The sequence below is a fragment of the Aquarana catesbeiana genome, linkage group LG01 (assembly GCF_042186555.1).
Source record: "Aquarana catesbeiana isolate 2022-GZ linkage group LG01, ASM4218655v1, whole genome shotgun sequence".
Classification (NCBI taxonomy): domain Eukaryota; kingdom Metazoa; phylum Chordata; class Amphibia; order Anura; family Ranidae; genus Aquarana; species Aquarana catesbeiana.
This window is the reverse complement of record NC_133324.1, coordinates 719633486-719656571: the sequence shown is the minus strand read 5'-3', so window position 1 is coordinate 719656571 and position 23086 is coordinate 719633486.

Sequence of the window (23086 nt, the reverse complement as noted above, 5' to 3'; positions counted from 1 at the left end):
AAGTCACCGTGCGTCAGAGGGGGGCGGGGTCACCGGGTGGCCCCGCCCCCCGTTATTTAAGAACTGTCAGACGAGGAGCGCCGTCACACAGCGGGAGCCTCCCTCCATGCCAGCATGGATTGCGGAGCGGCCCGGAGAAGAAAATGAAGAAGAAGAGAAGAAGAGAAGAAAAGAAGAAAAGAAGAAAAGAAGAAGAGAAGAAGAGAAGAGCGGGAGCCTCCCCCCCATGCCATGGGTGCGGAGCGGCCCGAGGAGAAGAAGACAGAAGACGCCGCGGAGGAGATGCTGGACGAGAACGCCGGAGGAAGAACCAGAAGAACCAGAAGAGCCAGAAGAACCAGAAGATGAAGGAAGATAGAAGAAAGAAGAAGCATTTAAATAAAGGAATTGTCAAAAACTGTCTCTTGTCATTTTTAACATTTTTGACACTTTTTTCGTGAAATGGTAGGGGTACTTATGTACCCCCTTACCATTTCACACAGGGGGGGGGCCGGGATCTGGGGGTCACCTTGTTAAAGGGGGCTTCCAGATTCCGATAAGCCCCCCGCCCGCAGACCCCCACAACCACCGGCCAGGGTTGTGGGGATGAGGCCCTTGTCCTCATCAACATGGGGACAAGGTGTTTTGGGGGGCTACCCCAAAGCACCCTCCCAATGTTGAGGGCATGTGGCCTGGTACGGTTCAGGAGGGAGGGGGGGCCGCACTCTCGTCCCCCCCTCTTTTCCTGCGGCCTGCCAGGTTGCGTGCTCGGATAAGGGTCTGGTATGGATTTTTGGGGGGACCCCACGCCGTTTTTTTTTTTTTTTTTGGCGCGGGGTTCCCCTTAAAATCCATACCAGACCTGAAGGGTCTGGTATGGAATTTAGGGGGAACCCCACGTCATTTTTTTTTTTAAATTTTGGCCGGGGTTCCCCTTAATATCCATACCAGACCTGAAGGGCCTGGTATGGAATTTAGGGGGACCCCCACGTCATTTTTTTTTTTAATTTTGGTTCGGGGTTCCCCTTTGGGGAATTCCCATGCCGTTTTTATCAATGAACTTCTATGTGTATTGTCGGCAATGCAATAGCCGCGGGTAGTTTTAAATTAGTTTTTTCCTTCAAAATGTCATTTTGCTGTCAGACTGTTCTAAACACAGGAAACATGCGCCCCTTTACAGGCACACTATAGACACCCCCCAGGTACGAAATTTAAAGGGATATTACACTTTTATTGATTGACTTTAAGTATTATTAAAATCACTGCTCCTGAAAAAACGGCCGTTTTTAAAACTTTTTTTTGCATTGATCCATGTCCCCTGGGGCAGGACCCAGGTCCCCAAACACTTTTTATGACAATAACTTGCATATTAGCCTTTAAAATTAGCACTTTTGATTTCTCCCATAGACTTTTAAAGGGTGTTCCGCGGCATTCGAATTTGCCGCGAACACCCCAAATTGTTCGCTGTTCGGTGAACTTGCGAACAGCCAATGTTCGAGTCGAACATGAGTTCGACTCGAACTCGAAGCTCATCCCTACTGATCACCACCACCTGTATTAGATACTGTGTACACCGCCTGCACTGTATTAGAAACTGTACAACGGCTGCACTTTATTGTATACTGTGTACACCACCAGAAGTGTAGTGAAAACTGTACACACTGTATTAGATACTGTGTACACTGCCTGCACTGTATTAGAAACTGTACAACGGCTGCACTGTATTGTGTACTGTGTACACCACCAGACGTGTAGTGAAAACTGTACACACTGTATTAGATACTGTGTACACTGCCTGCACTGTATTAGAAACTGTACAATGGCTGCACTGTATTGTATACTGTGTACACCACCAGAAGTGTAGTGGAAACAGTACACACTATATTAGATACTGTGTACACCACCTACACCACACCAAGTGTATTAGAAAGTACACACCACCAAACACACTGTATATATAGGCTACACTGAATGCAGAGTATATATATGTATATACTAGACTGTATATACAGTATCTCACAAAAGTGAGTACATCCCTCACATTTTTGTAAATATTTTATTATATCTTTTCATGTCACAACACTGAATAAATTACACTTTGCTACAATGTAAAGTAGTGAGTGTACAGCTGGTATAACAGTGTAATTTTGCTGTCCCCTCAAAATAACTCGACACACAGCCATTAATGTCTAAACCGCTGGCAACAAAAATTAGTGCACGCCTAAATGAAATTGTCCAAATTGGGTCCAAAGTGTGAATATTTTGTGTGGCCACCATTATTTTCCAGCACTGCCTTAACCCTCTTGGGCATGGAGGTCACCAGAGCTTCACAGGTTCTCCACTTCTCTGGAAAAGATTTTTCTTGAAAAAAACTAAAGATTCCAGTACAAATAATTACAAAAGTAAGCTCCTCCACAGGAGATACTTTCCAAACAGAAGTGCTGAGTGCAACATGATCCAAATAATCCATAGCTACAAAATTATATCTATTATTTTAGTGTATCTGATTCTGTTACAAAAATGTATCTCTTTTATATTTCATTGTATCAAAAACCTTTACACATAACACACATTTAAAAACATCTAAAATCTTTCCAACTCTGTGCACACATATGGCTCCCTATATTCAGCATCACCAAATCATAAGACACTGATTTTTGTCCGGTCCAAACATACACCACTGTGAAGTGATATCCTGAGCCCTAACCAAACGCCATGTTAACAACCAAAATGCATTAGTATAACTAATAATGTCCACAGACTGAATGCAGAAGTTCAATGGGGATCTATAAGTAATGCATAATTCGGATACTACCCTGTTACTAGTGGCAACTACCACAGTTAGTTGTAGCGACTGAAGTTTGACTAAAAGAGAACAACCAGCAAGTAAGTAATTGATACACATATACTATATAGTTGTATATACCCAATACCTCCAAGCTGTAGTTCAGAGGGGGTACCTTACCCTGAAAATGGGGCTAAGAGAGGGTACAATAAAGAGGCACACCAGAGTAGATGCAGCAGTCCCTCAGCTACTCTGCTATATACAGCAATATACAGATAGGCACACAATGATCAGATTACCTCAAGCAACCATACTCTATCACTTCGTCGGGGATCAAAAGGTTACCAATAACACTGGCTTCACATCTGTAACTTGCAATGTTGACACCATTAGTTAGCCTAAAGTTGATAGCAAGGATCCCTAGCCAGTAACAGAAACACGGCCATTATAGCATGCTAAAACATTCATCAGTTATAGGGAGCTTGCAAAATGCTTGCCAAGGAGACACCATAATAAACAGGCAGAGAGGAATTTTTCACAACATTTTCTACCAATCTTCCCACATAGTGAAAAAGGAGGAACTGGTGTGGAAACACTGGGGTTTGATGTCATCTAAATGGAACCCCCTGGATTCATTGTGGATGGAAACAGTTGGATCAGCATGATTTTGGCATCATCTGCTGTTAAGTTTATACCCCGGAAGGTGGGCAGTATCAGGATTTGAGCGTTTGTCTAAGACAAACACCCAATGGGTGTAACGGATTCCTATTCATGGCAACACAGTAGAAACAGTACAGTCTCTTTTACATACTTAACACTGAAAGAAATAACAAGTGTGCAACCCCTTTAAGGTCATTTACTTTGCAAGAATATCTATTCTCAATCAGTTCATGTTATTCAACAGACACTATTGTAAAGCAATTGTCTATATTTATCCTGTTATCCTATTCAGCTGACAGTCTTTCTTTGACTATGCAATACAGTCTATCACACTAGATCCTAATGAAATGAACAGATAGCAGATATGGCAGTACTGTGTTGTAACAAAGTAATGATTAAAAATATGAGAAACAATCACTGTAGCACCAGGAACTTGCTTAGGAAGACCATCTGAACTTACATTCCAGCAGACAGCTCTCCTCTGTCCTTTTAGATAGACAGAAAAACCAATGGAACCAACTCCATTTTCTTTCTAATGGCTAGGCCCTGAATAAACAGGAATCTAACTAGGAGAATTCAGCTGGATGTTTCTCTGAAGTTTTTATCAGCTGTCTTCTACCTTAATGTTCTCCCACCAAACTTCTGCCCCCCTAATGTGTAAATAACCTTCTTCTATGTGATCTTACACACTCTCTACAGGCTAGTGCATATGTCTGTCATTTAGTAGCCACCCCATAGTTGTGAATTGTGGTGGCCATTTTGGGATTGTCCAATTAACTTTTTTGCTAGCAAGTTGCTTAGGAAAGATCATCTTCTAATGGCAGAGTGTATAAAAAAAAAACAAAATAATTCAGCACATAACAGATGGGAATGTCTGCCTTGCAAAATAAGCACTTCTGCTGCACATTCACACACTAGACATAGACACTAAAATGCCTACAGTCTTGTCCACATAGTCTTGACATCATTCACATTGAAGGCCTAAGATGTAAGCCCTTTATGCAAATATTTGTAACGTAATCTGTCCTTTTTCTCCATCATTTTGCTGCTTTTGGAAAGTACAAAGTTTGTGCTGCTCTTTTTGAGGGATATGCTTAGATTGCCTGGCTTGACAGCTTAATTGTCCATGAAAGGGTAGGTGTCAATTTTGGGCTGTATGTACATGTGCTCTCCTACAATAGACTTTTTACTGGTATTTATTGAAGGAATGCTGTAAGTATTAATTAAAGCTGAATTCTAGATATGTATATTTTTTGCATAGTTACAGCTTAATCCATTATAAGTATGCAGGTTTCATACCTATCCGATCCCTCTGGAATCTGGAAATCATTGTAGTAGGCACCACTACAGCTTCTGGGTCCCATGCCATTCATTGGGCAAGGTGGAGAGACAGACGGTAATGTCATGCTCTCCAGCTTGTCCAGCCAGAGAATGCTTTGCATTTATTGAGAAAATGTAAATTGTTCTGTAAATATGCCAAGTGAGTGACCTCCATGCTCACTAAGTAGCAGGGAAGCCTCTGGACACGGGACCTGGAAGCTAGCGGTGAGCACTACAAGCTGCCCAATACAGTGATTTCTAGCTTCCAGAGAGTTTGACCAAGTATGGAACATGTATGGTCCAAGCTGGTCCAATGTAACTGTACAAAAATATCTATTCCTGGTGTAACACTTACCTCCAGGTAGCCACTGATGTATGGGTCCCCTGATTCTGGGTGGCAATGAACTTTCCAGCACTTCCACACCCTCTGACATACCAAGACTGAAGTAGGAGGATTTATGATGGCTAAGCATCCTTTGCGGCAACAGTAGAAAATTAACAGCAAGAGCAATAAACAATAACAGATTAACAAATTCGGACAGTACCACAAACAATGAGAGGACCAAGTGCCTCTGCACCTAAATCCTGGATCTGGGGAAGAGGCTCTAATGAAAGGGAAGCCAAAGGATCCTTTAGTCTCTCCAAACCACTTCCACTGGCCAGTGAAGTTTTAATCCTTGGGGGAACAAAGTTCCTGAATTGAAGTGCTCAGGTTTAAGAGAATCCTACTTTACCTTACATTTCCAAACTATAACCCAAGGTAAAGTGACACTGTCCCATTTAAAATTGGACAAGAAAGTTGTGGCCATTGGTCTCTCACCACTATAAACCTTCTTATGCTCTCTGGAGTCTGGAACCAACAGTGCTGGCGGCGACTCAGGACCCAGTAATGGTGATCTCTAATGGAACTTGTGACAGCCTTGGTGGATCCAGCTTGATGGACAGCTGTGACCTCCAAACAAATGTAGAAACCCAGTCTCTCTCTGTCACCACAGTGAACACTTACAACAGGAAGTGCCTCCAACTTGGCAGCCCTCTCCCCTCATCTCTTCACACTTCCCTTATGAGACTGCCCCGACTTGGCTTGATAGAGGCTGTTTCCTGGAGACTACAATCCCCACAATTCCAGGCAGCTACCAGCAGTCTCTCCCTCACTCCACGGGCAGGCTTTGTCTCTCCACCCTGTAGCCAATAAACTGTTTTCCTGCTGTCCAGCAGTGGGCAGGGGTCTCCTCTGGTTCTCTGTCTCTCTCCTCCTCTCCCCCCATGGCCACTCATCTGCACTGATGGCTGGGTAGAGGCAGGAAAGCTGTATGTGGGGAGCTGCAGCAGCAGTCAGAGCCTGGTCCAGATGACTGCTCCACTGTCATCATTGCAGGCTGGGGCTAAACTGGAATTCAGCTTTAAAAGACAGATAATTTAAAACAACAAAGAAGCAATCACAGAAATGGTTCAGCACACAATTTCTGTTATTGCAATTAAAGCATACAAACCAACGCTGCATAAAATGAATAATTCCCTGTTGTGTGGCTGTTGGCAAGTGTAAACACTCCTACTATATCTCCAGTGATGAGCTATTTCCACCAGAATTCACAGTTTTGCTTAGTCGTTAAGGTCATAAGAAAACCAAATGATGCTGTCATGCTCCTTTTTTTGGATTGTCCTTTGCACAGAATAAAAAGGTAACTTTTGAGTCCACCATTGAAAGAGTATGGCCTTGGGTGGGTGGAAGAGTACAAGTTACTACATGACAATCATTCTATCAGGTATTAACAGTCATGAAAAGGTAAGCACATCCCATGGAAATAGCTGACATTTTAAACATAAATAAACAGGCAAACTTCATTCAAACAGCGTCTACAAATAAAGGTGATAATCTTAAACAAATAAAACATACAATTAACATTGTTTATTTATTCTCATAATCTAAATGATCAACAATGCAGATTTGTCTAATGAAAAAGTAAGTACACCCATGCATATACCACCACTTTAAATTCATGAAATAAAAATCAGATGTTCTAGATTAGGTACCAATGATAAAAAAAAACACTTCAGGGAGTACGTATGTGAAACCTGTATTATTCAAACCTCAGATATCCAGGGTTTGGTGTTTTCTTTGCTATTGATGTGTGTGGTGTCCGCATGCCAAGATCCAAGGGGCTCTCTAAGGTGTCTAAGGTGGTTGTGGATGCCTATGAGCCTGGCAGAAGAATCTGGTAAAAAAAGTCTGCTAATTTGTCCAGGACTGTCTGACTCAGTAAATTCAGTCAAAGAAATGATTGTTTGATGCTAAAATAAATCACCATGAACCCCAAAATGTAATTGTGGAATGCACTGGTAACTCTTGCAATCGTTTGTGTCAAAGTGTATTCATCTACAAAGAGACTGCACCAAGTTGACTTGTGCAGGAAAAGAGCCATAAAAAAGAATACTAGAGCAAGACTACAGACTGCCAATAAACAAATAGGCAAAGGCATGGCCTTCTGGAACAATGTGCTCTGAACTGATGAATCAATGATTGTTGTTTTGCCAAGGAAATAGTAGACATGTTTGGGAAAAACCAATGGCAACATTTGAGAAGAAGAACCTTGTACCAACTGTGAAGCATGGTGGTGGCAATGTTATGGCTTGGGGTTGCTTTGCAGCTTAAGGGCCTGGTCAGCTTGCTTAGACTATGAATTCCGCAATATATCAAGATGTGCTTGATGAGAATGTGAGGCCCTCTGTCCAAAAGTTGAAGCTGAACCAAAGCATAATAGCGAAGCCGCCAAGGAATGGCTCAAAAGGAAGCAGTAAAGTGTTGAAGGCTGGCCTACGTAAAGCCTTGCCGGAGTGTTCTAGTTCTCTTGGGGCTACTGCTAGAAAGAGACAAGAATTATAGTCTGGGCCTCAGCAGGAGCTTGGCTGAAGGCCTGGAGAGGATTGCTAAAAGTATTTTTGCTGGAGGGCACAGCTTTGAAGTCCTGGTCTGGAGAAGCATCCTATATCTCACTCATTGAGGATCTACCTGTGGAAGCTGAGTGGCAGATATCTCCTGGGACATTGTGAGTAAGGCCTGATATTGGGAATTTAGTGTGTGCCCGCTGCTATAAAAATTTCTACTGAGAAGTTTGTCCGATTGTTTACAACTATCGTTTTGGAGTATCTTAAAAACCCTTGAACCCCTCTCCTGTTTCAAATTATTCAGCAATAAATTCTAAAAAGAAATCCCCTAGACAGAGTTTCTATTGCCAGTGTGCATGTAACTGCGCTTGTGACTGTCAGTCTTTGTACTATCTAGGGAAACCTAGGTTATATTCGGTTGCTCCTCCAGGGGTGAGCGCTACACAGTTGTCAGCTGTTTATGCCACAAATTTCAGATCTTTCATTTCAGCAGACCCATAGTAGAGGATGAAATGTTAGCTGAAATAGAGATCACAGTGCACTTCAGCGCATGCAGTTTTGTCCATTGACACTCATCAAGTGCTGCGTTAGGCAGCCCTTTCAAAATGAACAGACTGCAATGTACTCCAGCCAAAGAAAAAATAGGTGCTGCCTAAATTTTTTCACAGTGTAACGCAAATGGTTCTGTTACACAGAAGGCCTTAACATAGGGTCCCTGCCGCTTAAAAGGGTGGACCATACAGCCAACAATCCACCTCTCTGACTGAACCTCCATCACCAGCCACCACTAACTTGTCTCCCAAACTGACTGTTCATCCTTCCTTTTTACTCTCCATCACCCTGAAGGTTAACATGAAGGTTTAAGCTGGGTACACAAGGACCAAAAAACTTTCGGACCGTGTTTACAGCTCCTCACCCGACAGAAGCCGGTTTCATGACCAGCTTCTGTGGAACGAACATGCTGGAAAACTGCTGCACTAATAACTGTGTTCTGATGGGGGGAAAACAGAACACAATAGCTCAGCGTGTAAATTGCTGCACTAAAATCGGATGTGCTAGTATGGCGATCTATACATTTTTTTTCATTCAGCCCACTGGATTGAACGAAAAAAACTTCCCATGTGTACCCAGCATCACACTTTATTCACCATTCCCATTCGGGAGCTCACTCTCACTCTCCGTTCACAATAGCTCAGACCAGATGATTCACTTATCCAGCAACATCTTTTACTGATGTAGCACTCTCCCCGACCTCCAGAGGCCTGGTGGTGACCCCCCAGTATTAGGGAGAGCTGAGATTCCATCACCAGGGTGCAGGTTACTAGGCATAGGCATAGTGGGTGTAGTGCAAAATGGAAAGATGGGCGCCAGTCACTTTTAAAAACTAACAAAGAGAGTTTTATTTCTCTTAACAGGAACAGGGGGAGAGAGGAGTAGGGCACAGGACACCCTTAGACAAATGCAATAGCAACTTGGGGACTCCATGGACAAAAATAGAACAACTACTTTACTCACAGTATAACACTGTAGATCCTCAAGCTTAGCTCACAGCTACCTACTGGACACTTCAACTTCACCCACAGCTACCCGCTGGATCCCTCAAGCTTTACTCACAGCTACCCCCTGTACCTCTCTTCAAGCTTTACTTACAGCTACCCACTGTACTTCTTAGATAAGTTGTCTCCTGAAGCTTTCCGACTTACTTCACCGTCCCCGGCTGATGAAGCGTCTGCTCTGGTACTCCTTCAGAACTCCATTTCTTTACACTTGCCTCCGGCAACAAGAGTGGTTGTCCCTCTGGCAACTTTCTCTCCCTTGCCTCCTGGCAATGGTCAGGCTCCCTCAGGCTGAGCCTCTTTACATGCGGTTAGGCCTCAGGCTTCAGGCCTACACCTCTGCTGCTGCTCCACACGCACCCACCCAGGCCACAGCCCGAGTGAAAAGAAGCCCGTTTACCTGATTCTCTCCAAATAAAAAGACTATCCCAGCAGCCGCAGCCTCAGTGGCCAAAGAAACTCCTGCTGATTGGCTGAGAAAAGTATATTCACTCAAAACCTGAATTCAATGTAATCTATCATTCTAATGCCAAAGGTAACAGTGAGACCTTATAGAATCTGGGAATACTTACCATAAAATATGGGCTTTACATTTATATTGCAAATACCATCTATTGATTCTTTCAGGTTTAGCTAATATTCTTGATAATCATGATAATCGTGATTGATTTTCATCTTGATATTTGCTGCATCTCTCCATACACGTGACCAGCACATGCAGCTGAGTATCCTTCCCTGTTAAGAAATGCAGTTCTTTACCCGTGAAACAGGTAACAGGCCCTGGGTGTATGTTGGGTTTCCTAAAGCCCCAACCTGGACCACGAATCAGACATAGGCCCATGCAAAAACGTGCTCTGAGCATTAGGTGGTTAATGCACTGGAACCAGGAAGATGGGAGAGTGTGGCCTATGGTCTGCATCTGTGCACGTGAAAAAGAGGTGAGCGTGGTGTGGGAACCAATCAAAAGCCTGAAGCCTTGTCAGTAGAGAAGTATGCTCAGCTGCATGTGCTGGTCACATGTATGGTAAAAAGCAGCCCACCTACATTTTGGCATAGTCAACGTGATACATTGCATATTAAAGGGGCATGATTAAATGAAGTATTTGCTCTACAAATGGCTGATTGGCAAAACAGGAGGTGGGGTAATACCAAATGCTTTGGTGCTGAGCACATGTAGACCAAACATATGGTAGCAAGATGGAGAGCCAAGCTGCTGCTGAAGAGCTGTTGGACACTGGTCTCTGGTTGGAAGAGCGTTAGCCCTGTACAGGGACAGGCCAAGGGATGTTGTGCTTGCTGTGAGTGGGAATAGGACATGTGTGACCGATTCAATGGACGTTGGACAGTGGGCACGGTGTAAAGAGTGTGGAAGCTACTATATGATATACCACCAAGAGATAGATGGCGTAGAACTTAGCTAGAGCATCCATAGAAGCGCATGCAACTCACAGTCCCACCATCTCTATTCTTTTGTTGGAGACAGAACAGGAGCCCATGAAAGTGTCAGAGGTGTCCGAGCTGGAGGGCCGGGGTGCTTCCCTGGTGTGTCAGGGGTTGAGGCTATCCCAGTGGGATTGGTGGACTGGCTGGTATTGCCTACTTCTGAGTTCAAAGAACCACACTTACCAGAGCTGGAGTGCCTGGACAGTTCTGAGACTGCCCTAGCACAGGAAGCTGCAAAGACTGAGTATCCCACTGTAGAGGAGGAGGAGAACACCCTGACCTCAAGCTAACTGGAGGGAAGTTTAAAACTAATCTTAGAAAGTATTATTTTACTGAAAGAGTAGTTGATGCTTGGAACAAACTACCAGCAGAGGTAGTGAGACAGTCAACAGTAAATGGCTTCAAACATGCTTTTGGATAAACACAGATCTATAGTCAGACAACAAAGTTAAAGTGATTGTAAAGGCTTCCTTTTTTTTTAATAACAAACATGTTATACTTACCTCCTCTGTGCAGATGGTTTTTTCACAAAGCAGCCCAGATCCTCCTCTTCTAAGGTCCCTCTTTGCTGCTCCTAGACCCTCCCTCCTTTGAGTACCCCTTAGCCAGCAGCTTGCTACAGGTTGTCACCCAAGCCGAGTCAGAGCTCTGTGTATCCATTCAGACACAGAGCCTCGACCTGGCCCCCTCCCTCCCCTGATTGGCTGACTGACTTTGATTGACAGCCGCGGGAGCCAATACCGCCGCTTCTCTGTCTCATCCAGTCAGGAGGAGTGTACTGGATGGCTGAGGAGATCGTGGACATTGCTGGAGAGAGAGAAGGCGGTCAGGTAAGTAATTACATTATGCCTTTACAACTTCTTCAACAAAAAAAAAAAACATAGAAAAAAAAATAAATAAATAACAATGCGCAGACTTGATGGACTACTCGGTCTTTTTCTGCTGTCACTTTTCTATGTTTCTATGTTTCTATTACCCAGGACATCATTGGGAGCTGTAGACATAGCTTTTATCTATTTAGATATGTGTAGTGGAAGTGTGGGTAAGGTTTTTGTCGATGAGTCTACACAAGCTGATTTCAGACCCCCAGCACCCTTTCTGCAGGATCCAGAACATTACTTACCCTCTGGGGATGGATGTGGGCATGCTTTAACCCAGTTATCTTGGCTTCAGAGATTCTTCAATCTGTATGTGTAGGTAGGGCATGGCTTGGATTTTCCTTATGTTTCAAAGGACTTGTTTGATGAGCTGAAGAAACAATGTCCATCAATCTACAGACAAACTGTGTGGAATTTCTTGCAGGTCCCTATACCATTCCACAATGAAGTGCCTCATGGTCCCACTTCTATAAACTTTTGTAAGTGTAATGCCGCGTACATGATCCGAATTTCGGCCCACAAAAGACCGATGAGAGTTTTTCGTCGGAAAATGTGTATGCTTCATCGGACTTTTGCTGGCCGAATTCCAGCCAGCAAAAGATTGAGAGCATGTTCTTAATTTTTCGGTTGGGAAAAGTTCCTATACGAAAATGCGATCGTCTGTGGCAATTCCAACGCGCAAAATTCCTACGCATGCTCGGAAACAATTTGACGCATGCTCAAAAGCATTGAACTTAATTTTCTCGTCTCGTCATAGTGTTGTACGTCACCGCGTTCTTGGCGGTCGTAAGTTCAGGGAACTTTTGCGTGACCATGTGTATGCAAGGCAAACTTGAGCGGAATCCCATCGGAAAAGCCGTCATATCTTTTTTCGATCGTGTGTACGCGGCATTACAGAGAATTCAGTGTGGGTCAGCACATCTTTAAGGACAGAATGTGTTTCATACTCCTTACTACTGTAGAGGACTTGTATTTCTATGTACAGAGGATTTACCCCCGTGCTGGGAAGCTGCTGGTGCAGCTTGTTAACCCACAATATTATGTGTGAGGACTGTCGGGACTGTTGCACCTTAGTGGTGTATTACTCTTTACCCTGTATTTGAATTGAATTTTTAACCTGAAGTTCGGTGCACTTGATACTTTAAGGATATATTAGAAGTATCCCTGCTGATTTATGCATAATGTTGTTGCGTTATTATGATCTGTGTGTGCAAGTGGAAATGTGTTTTCCCTGTCTATATTACTGTATGTATTTGGTTGTTGCTCTAAAGGGTGCTGACATTGGAGCTCACCAATCAGAATCCACCTGGTCTGTCCTGGAAGCGCTGATGGAGAAGAGGTAGAAGAGTAGGGATTTCAAGTCCCAAGACCACTGAAGCAGCTGTGGGGGTGCTGACAGCGGAGGTAAGGACTAGGGGGTGGGGAAGGTGTCCAGTGTTAGTTCACCTTTACATATTTTCTGTAAAGATGAACTAACCCTTTAATTAAAGTTAAAAGTAAAAGAACTTCTTGTTTACTTAAAGTGGTTGTACACCCTGTACAACCACTTTTACCTACAGGTGAGCCTATATTAAGGCTTACCTGTAGGTGCTTGAAATATCTCCTAAATCTCCATGGTTTAGGAGATATTTACAAAAAAGCAGAGCGCCGATGACTACGGCGCATGTGCCGATGTCTACGGCGCATGCACACTTTAGAAAGGGCACATCATCATTGCGTTTCTAATAGGGGTCATGCCGTGACTGGCGGCTCCCGCACGGACAGCAGTGACATCGCAGGCTTCGGTTTCAGGTAAGTGACACATAATGGGCTACTATGTGATGTATAGTAGCCCATTATGTTTTACCTTTGCGGGGAAATAAAGAGGAAGTAAAACCCACCAGGGTTTACTTCCTCTTTAATGTCTCATCCGGGTAGAGTATCTTGGAGACATTGTAAATAACTGCTCTGTGGTGTGTACAAGAAGAGTGAATTCAATTAAGAGTGGAGCTGAGTAAATGTAGAGTGTTTGTGCAAACCTGGTTGGTCCAGGAGCTGGTGGTAGTTAAGTTAAGGGATCACTCTCCTGGCAGTGAGACTCCTCTCAGATAACATACCCCACGTGACTCGGCCCCTGCGTAACATAGGCCCCAGGAGTTTGATGGGACTCTCAGAGCCTTATCCTGAACCATGAGTAAGGCACAGGCCTATACAAGAAGGATCTTGGGCATTAGTGAGTTAATGGACTGGAACCAGGAGAGAGAGTGTGGCCTATGGCCTGCGTCCATGCACATGAACAAGAGAAAAGCTTGTGGTGGGAACCAATCAATAGCCTGAAGCTCTGTCTGTAGGGAAGGTTGCTTAGCTGCATGTGCTGGCCATGTGTATGCTAAAGAGCAGCCCGCCTACAAGTAACTCATTAAGGAGGATCACAGAGGTTGTTTAACAGAAAAAGTTTGAAAGTACAGAATGCTGGTATTAGACTTAGGATTCTCTCTCTGTACTAAAGTGTTAAAAGATGGAGTCTGCGAAAGAGCTCTGAGTTTCTGAATTTACTACCCCTATCTCCTGGGGAGTTGCTTTGTGGAATAAAATCTTTAGTGACCTTAAGTGACTTGCGCCCAATTGTTACATCAAACATATTCAGCCATGGAGCTGGTCCTAGGGTGAAATGCTAGCCCAATTTGTCTCAGGGGGTTCCTTGCATGCCTCTGGGGGCCAGAGTCATGCTTCAGTAGCATTATATGAATAGTGTACAGAGTAAAGTTAATTTAACAGTATGACAAATGTCAGCTTCTGCTCTGTAGGACTGCTGATGAACAAGGATCCCCCACTTCTGCACAGCCAGGCACACTAAAAGAGCATTTGTTGTTGACAAAATGATACAGAGAAAAATTTGAAAGTAAAATTACTTGCCTGATAAAATGTATTACTGGGCTCAGTTGTGCTCAGTTTTAAAATGTTTTTTTGTTGTTTTTTTTTTTTTTTTGTTTCGTTTTTTACATGTACAAAACTTGTGTACAGCAGAACAACAAAAGTGCTATGTTTCTTAGCATAATACTGATACATAAATGCCAAATGCACAATTGACTGCGGTGTGTAAGTATATGTACTGCCATCTGTTGAGCACAGTTGGAATAGCTGTGTTTTTTCTCAAGCCTTGTTCATTGTCAAGCAATGAAACTGCCATCTTTCAGTGATAAGAAGTGCCTTCTCATATTCTCATGGGGCAAAGAAAAACTTCTTTCTTTCCATGTCCATTATTTGTTTATCTACAGACTGTTTGCAAGGTGGGCTGAAGACATGTTAGCACCCCTGTTGCCGAACATTCAAAAAACAGCCGCCTAAAGAGTGGTTGCTAGTTGGAAGAAGGACAGGTGCAAACCTATCCTCTGCTTCCCATATACCTCTGGTGCACTTTCCCAGGGGATAAGCATCCTATTCACTTATCAAGCTTTACGGAAGTCTTTTCTAGTGAAATAACCACTGTGAACAGTGCAAACTGAACAGGGTAATGGCTTCCTCCTCTGCTACACCATCTCTTCCTATTGACAGATGTAAAAAAACGCCATAATTCCTGGGGGCTAACTTAAAGTGGAGTTCCACCCAAAAATGGAACTTCCGCTTTAAGTGCCGGTGACCCCCTGACATTCCACATTTGACATGTCATTTTATTTTGGGGGGGGGGGGGGTACACATATTTTTTACAGGCACCCAGCTCCGTAGGAGTGCTGATGAACAAGGATCCCCCACTTCTGCACAGCCAGGCACACCGAATCTTCACGAGCACCCCAGAGTCAGAGAACAGTTTGTGACTTTGTATTTTGTTATTTATTGAGGGTTAATAACATAGATAGGGATAGGAAGTTATGGGATGCCCACTTTACTTCAGCAAAACTTTTAGCAACAACCCCAGGGACATCTTGCTATATACAGTCTATATACAGTCTCCTTCACTTGCCTCCTGCACACACTTGCTTTCTCCAGCTGAATCACTGTAGATTTTGTTGAGCTGTTTTTTCAGGTAATCTATATTGATCGATTGTGGACCAAAGCAATTTATATGCCGAGCAGTACATCATCGCCAACCGAAATTCAAACTCTGCCAGACTATTCCCATGAAATCCTATCATGGTTTCTGAGTTTAAATTTTTTTGGGACCTAACACACAACATGAGTATTACTAAAAAGAATGAGATATAGTCATGTTGGTCCACAGACCCAATTCATCATATGTCCATGTTCTCTGCTGCAATGGCCAGGCATAGATGTGAGAGTATAATGCGATTTATGCATTTCAACGACACTCTGTCGTTCTCGGGGTGACCCTGAATTTGATCGGCTTCACAAAATTTGGCCCCTCGTAAATCACCTTAACCAGAAATTCACAGATGGCTATACGCCCCAACAAAACATCTGCGTAGATGAGTCCCTCATTAATTTTTCCGGCTGCCTTGCAGGACAGTATCTCCCCAGCAAGCCCCCCAGATGCCCAGACTAAATGGAGAGTAGTGGCGAGATAGTTTGGGACCTGATATCCCCCTTCATTCTGTAAGGGGTACCACTTGTACATGGACAATTATTATATAGTGTGCCACTTTTTAGATGCTTATTTGATCTTGTAATTGGCTTATTCAGTACAGTGCGACCTAATTGCTGGGGCCAATGTACTATTCCAAACGCACACATTCCTGTAGAGATAGCTGTATTTGTAAGTGGGTGCTGAAGCGACCATTGGCTGGAACCGTGTGTAGCCAGAGAGAGTAATGTCACTAGCACACCAAGATCTCCAAAAATGAGTCCAAAGCTTTAATCAGCGATCACATCATTACAACAGAAAGCAACATTTAGAAGCCATGCAGTACCACTTCATCAGGCATGTGAAGGCTTCCCCCAATGGCTTGTAAACACCCAACTTGGAAAGGGGAAGAAAGCCTGCTTGTGAAATAATGAATTGCTCGCAGTGAAGAGTGAAGTGGAAGAACAAAAGTGCTGTTTTTGTCCTGTTTTCTATTCACGCAGACATGGCAGTCCAAATTTGCACAGTATCAGTTGTTGTTGAGAAGCCCCTGTGTCCATGACTATAACCTTAACATAGGAGGGGTGGCTGCCCTGTTCCCCACTGCAGCGACATTCCGTATACCACTGCAAGATTGAACGATGTTAGCTGGAGAGCTCTGTAGAAGAGGTATCCAGCCAATGAGGTGGCCGTGCTGAGCGCAACATCACTTCCTCCCAGCTCCCCAGTCAGTCTCCACATGGGGCTAACATTGACAAGAAGACGAGAAACCATCCCTGCACAGACAACATTTGCAGCCTTTATTTATTTTTTTTAATTATTTGGGGCGGGGTGCAAGTAGTTGGACTTGCCTAGGGCGTAAAATAGTCTAGCACTGGTATAAAAAGAAGAAGCAAAAAATACTCTTGCGCACAGGTGTGTTGGCTAAAAAGTCCCAAGGGTTCAAGAAGGACTATGGATTTCGGCCTTGCTGCTCTCAAAGGATGGGATTGTCCTAGTGTTAAATAAAAAGAAGAGAAAAAAGAGCGCACCAGCCTAGTGCATTATCCTTGACAGATTTATTTAATTAAAAACAAGATAAAAACTACTCACAAAGGTCGAAGAAAAAATCGCATAGCAATGGCACAGAGGCAATTATTCCAGTGGTAGCAGTTTTCCAGGTCCCAGGAAGGAGGCACAAGGTTACCCTTCTTCATCAGAGCCTTAATAGTGTTGATCTCCTGCTGGCCTTTTCTACACATGTCAAACTAAACCAGACTGGTCGGGTAGGTTCTAGGGCTCCTCCCTTAGTTGATGGGCGGTCCTCTAGGGAGGGTGGGTCTTGACTCGGTTGTCATTATTAAAGGGCCATAGTATATTGATTTATTTATTTATTTATTTATTTAATTGATTGGCTTCCATTTACATTATTATTATTATTGTTGATGAATTTTATCCAACCCATAACAGGTAGGCTGAAAGGGTCATGCCAATGGTTATCTATAGACAAGCCAAGGCATCCCAGAGGATCTGCTCCTCTCCCCTCTCATCAATATATCACAAATGACAGAGAACGCTGAACAATATTCAGGAGTATAAAGTTAGGGATGTACCTTATTGTATATGAATCAGATGGCATCTCCTCTGCTCGAGTGCGTTGTCTCTGTGGGGGCTGTGACTGTGTGGGCTTCTATTACTGACAGGTCCTGGCCAGTAACACATTCCTATGCCCTGTAGGACCGGGTGGAACGCACGCCGCTACTTTACTTTCGGGTTGCGGTCCACAGGGCGGAAGTGCGGTCGTGATGTCATATCCCATGCGCCCTTCGGCGAGATTGACTCAATTTGGTAAACAGAGGCCTCCATTTTGCCGTAGGCACAGATAGAGGCCAAAGTCAGACAGAAACCGTCTGACTTTAGGCTAGAAGGAGATGGGCTGATGGAAATGAATGCATGTGTATAATACATGAAAAAAAAAATATATATATATATAATAATGATGATAAGGGAACTGGAAGGGGACCAGGGGAGGAGAGGATAGACTAGATGGCCCAATGCTTGCCATGGTAGTCTAAAAAGGGGGACTAGATGAAAGAAAGGGGGGGGGGGGGGGGGGCTGTTAGAAAATCTAGTCTAGAACAGTAGCTAGAAGGTGGCAGTGCTCAGAACATATGTATTTAGAAGCCAGCAGGAGATACACTAGAATTGATAATAAAAAGTAGTAATATAAAATACATACAATATACATACATTAAAATTAAATCCGTATAAAAGTACAAGAATCTGTGTACTTTGCCAGTATGATATAGAAAGAGGGGGGGGGGGTTTATTGTAACCTCATATATACATTAATATAGTGGTTTTATACATTATTTCAGGTAGCCCAGAGGTTATTTGGTGGACATCGGCGAACGAGATATTACAAAAAATATATATATATAAATAAAACATATGCTATTATATAGAAGTAATAATAAAACCAAAACAAAAATACAAAAATTATACAAAAATTATAGAAAAATTAAAGTACTAATGAAGATGGTAATTAGGATGTATTAAATATGATATTGAATATTAGTGAGAAATAGAAATAACGTATACTTAAAAAGATAAAGAGTCGATCGATAAGAGTGAATATTAATATAGTATATATTGGATAGAATCACTGCCTGCAGACCACATACACATACAGCCCATAATTATACGTGTATGCACATAGGTGTACACATATATAACACCACATGGAGAACCTATATATGCTGTGATCTGGTCATAGGTTAAATGTATATTTTTATTTTTACTTTCATTCTTATTCTCATTTTTATTTCTATTTCCATTACCATCTCCATTGTCGCTTGTATTTGGATTGCAAGAGCTAATAGAATATGTCTTGAACAATGAAAGTGTAATAGTGGTACCTTAAAATCTCTATGAAACGAGTGATATAAAGGGCCAGGTAATATATGACTGTCATAGATTTAATCAGTTGGATACACATAGAATAAAATAAATATAAAAATATAAATATAAAAATATAAAAAAAAAAAAAATTATTGAATTAGTAAATATAAAAAATTATTAAAAAACTAATTGATTGATTAAAATATTGACCCTCCACAGTGGCTTGGTGCCAGCATTATACTATTTTATGTACTTCTGGGTCCTCATTTAGGCCTCCTGGAGCGAGACTACCAAGGGTAAAGATCCAGAAGGCTTCTCTTTTGCAAAGCCTCTGGTATCTCCTTCCTGTATCCAGCTCCCTTCCAATCGACTCAATCCCAAATACTTTCATGCCTGCGGGGTCCCCTTGATGGGCTTCTACAAAGTGTCGAGGGACTGGGTATTTGTCTCTTAAGTTTATAATACCGCATTTATGCTCACCAATTCTAACCCGCATTGGGCGTTGTGTACGGCCTACGTATAGACGCCCACATGGACATACTATACCGTAGATCACATACTCTGTTCCACAGTTGATAAATTGCTTAATTAGATGAATTCTCCCGTCTTTCCCTACTACCGTTTTTTTCCTATGCCACATGTACATGCATGTGCCACAGTTCTTGGTACCGCATTTATAGCAACCTTTTTGGTCAAAAATTGTCGCCCAGCTATTAGTTGGTTTGCTGGTACATGTTTTTACCCTACTTGGGGCTATCAGGCTCCTAAGGTCTCGGGGTTTCCGGAAAACTATATTAGGGTGATCGGGGAGTGTCTTACCCAAAACAGGGTCGTGCTTCAGAATATTCCAATTCTTTCTGATAACACTCTGGATTTTTGTATAATTTTTGTATTTTTGTTTTGGTTTTATTATTACTTCTATATAATAGCATATGTTTTATTTATATATATATATTTTTTGTAATATCTCGTTCGCCGATGTCCACCAAATAACCTCTGGGCTACCTGAAATAATGTATAAAACCACTATATTAATGTATATATGAGGTTACAATAAACCCCCCCCCCTCTTTCTATATCATACTGGCAAAGTACACAGATTCTTGTACTTTTATACGGATTTAATTTTAATGTATGTATATTGTATGTATTTTATATTACTACTTTTTATTATCAATTCTAGTGTATCTCCTGCTGGCTTCTAAATACATATGTTCTGAGCACTGCCACCTTCTAGCTACTGTTCTAGACTAGATTTTCTAACAGCCCCCCTCCCCCCCCCCCCTTTCTTTCATCTAGTCCCCCTTTTTAGACTACCATGTCAAGCATTGGGCCATCTAGTCTATCCTCTCCTCCCCTGGTCCCCTTCCAGTTCCCTTATCATCATTATTATATATATATATTTTTTTTTTTTTCATGTATTATACACATGCATTCATTTCCATCAGCCCATCTCCTTCTAGCCTAAAGTCAGACGGTTTCTGTCTGACTTTGGCCTCTATCTGTGCCTACGGCAAAATGGAGGCCTCTGTTTACCAAATTGAGTCAATCTCGTGCGCCGAAGGGCGCACGGGATATGACATCACGACCGCACTTCCGCCCTGTGGACCGCAACCCGGAAGTAAAGTAGCGGCGTGCATTCTACCCGGTCCTACAGGGCATAGGAACGTGTTACTGGCCAGGACCTGTCAGCAATAGAAGCCCACACAGTCACAGCCCCCACAGAGACAACGCACTCGAGCAGAGGAGATGCCATCTGATTCATATACAATAAGGTACATCCCTAACTTTATACTCCTGAATATTGTTCAGCGTTCTCTGTCATTTGTGATATATTGATGAGAGGGGAGAGGAGCAGATCCTCTGGGATGCCTTGGCTTGTCTATAGATAACCATTGGCATGACCCTTTCAGCCTACCTGTTATGGGTTGGATAAAATTCATCAACAATAATAATAATAATGTAAATGGAAGCCAATCAATTAAATAAATAAATAAATAAATCAATATACTATGGCCCTTTAATAATGACAACCGAGTCAAGACCCACCCTCCCTAGAGGACCGCCCATCAACTAAGGAAGGAGCCCTAGAACCTACCTGACCAGTCTGGTTTAGTTTGACATGTGTATAAAAGGCCAGCACGAGATCAACACTATTAAGGCTCTGATGAAGAAGGGTAACCTTCGAAACGCGTTAGCCAGCAGTAGTCCGTATGCCTCCTTCCTGGGACCTGGAAAACTGCTACCACTGGAATAATTGCCTCTGTGCCATTGCTATGCAATTTTTTCTTCGACCTTTGTGAGTAGTTTTTATCTTGTTTTTAATTAAATAAATCTGTCAAGGATAATGCACTATGCTGGTGCGCTCTTTTTTCTCTTCTTTTTATAGTCTAGCACTGGCCCTGCCTGAGAATTTACACACTTTTCTGTTCTGATGCACCTGAAGTGTGCTTAGCTGATTTAAACTCAAGGTTCAGTTGGGCTTTAAATCCTTCCTCTGCTAATTTCTCGTTTATGCAGTTCTGTACAGGTGCCAAATGCATGCTTAAAAAATGATTTTGCCCCAGAGATCACTGTCACTGACTGCTCAATAGAAAGATCCATTTGTGACTATATGAACTGTTTTCTGGTAATGATCTGGCAGAAGCAGATGGGAATGAACAAATAGTCAGTGCAGAGTATTATCTGCCATCAGTAGATGGCTCAAATGTGCTGAAGGTATCTAGTGCCGGCTTAATGTACGAGGAAGCACAGGCTGCACAGCAGTCTCAGGAAAAAAAAAAAACAATGAAAAATGACAAAAAGGCAAAAGAAGCAGGTCAGTGGTCTTGGCTTCTCAGCAGCTGGACATGTTGTATGAAAAAGACTGAGAAACCACTATTCTCCTCCCCAGTCATCAGAAAGATCAATATATAAGCAGGCTGGAGGAACAATTTCTTCCAGTCTTCTGCTGACAAGCTGGATGAACAGTGTACAGGAGTGGGGAGGGGGGGTTACAGGCACACAGCCATGCACAGAGATCGAACACAAAGGAAGTAGCCAAGAAATGTGATACACTAATGACCAGAGGCAGAGAGGTTACAAGAAAATAGTATGGCAGAAATGTGGGAAAAAAAATAGGCGGCAAGTTTCTAGAAGGCAAAGAAAAACTGAACAAGCTGAAATACTGACACTGTACAGAGCAAAAGTTGAGCAATAATACGGAGACCTTGAATGGCAGCGCATGTTGCAAGATTTCTGAAAAATAAGTTTAAAAAAATGATAGTTATAAAGTGCTTTATAAACCTGATGATGTCAATAGTGCCTTATCTGGCCTTGATTACTCTGGTGGGACATTCTGAAGTGCTCAAGCATGCTACGGTAGCACTTACCCCTGCAATGGCCGCTGATTTTGTCCCAAGTTCTTCTCCCAGATATGTGTCACAGCAGCCAGGCAAACAGCAACATTTTTCTGGCTCAGGTACAGTACTTCTCAGAACAGTCCTATCAGCCATAGGACAGAGAGTGGACAGCACTGGGACATCACAAGTAGTATTCCACGCCGAGCAAGCCTTGGGGCTCATTTACACTTGCTTCGACTTCAACACACATTAAAGCGCCTACCGCTTCAACATGCTTTTTTCATGTGTTTATGATGCTTCTGTGATGCTTCAATGATGCTTCGGTGATGCTTCGATGATACTTCAATGATGCTTTAATGAAACTTGGCAAATGCCCCGTGTGTGTGCGTTGATTTTTTATTTGTTTTAAAGGGGCCCAGTAGAACCCCAGCTCAGTAGTACCCCCAGTCAGCAGATCCCCAGCTCATTAGTACCCCTGTTCAGCAGATGCCCAGCTTATTAGTACCCTCGTTCAGCTGATCACCTGCTCAGTAGTACTCCCAGCTCCCAACTCTGCTGATCCCCCACTTAGTAGTGTGACAGACCTAACTGGGACAGGGCCTTTTGAAGGGGACTGCAGGGTAGTCTCTTGCCTACTGACTGTGGGCTCTGGCATTTAAGGGAACTACGAGCATTCAGGAAGACGTTGTTATATAATGCAAGATGACATGTTATTACCGCATTTCAAAGTCAAGGAAGCCATGATGGTCTCTGCCAACTTGAAACTCAGTGAGAAGATGGGTGTGAAAAGAAAGCTGGTTAATGAGATTTGGACAGCCCTGTGTCTTCCTGAATACTGGGGGGACTGCGTAGACATGTGC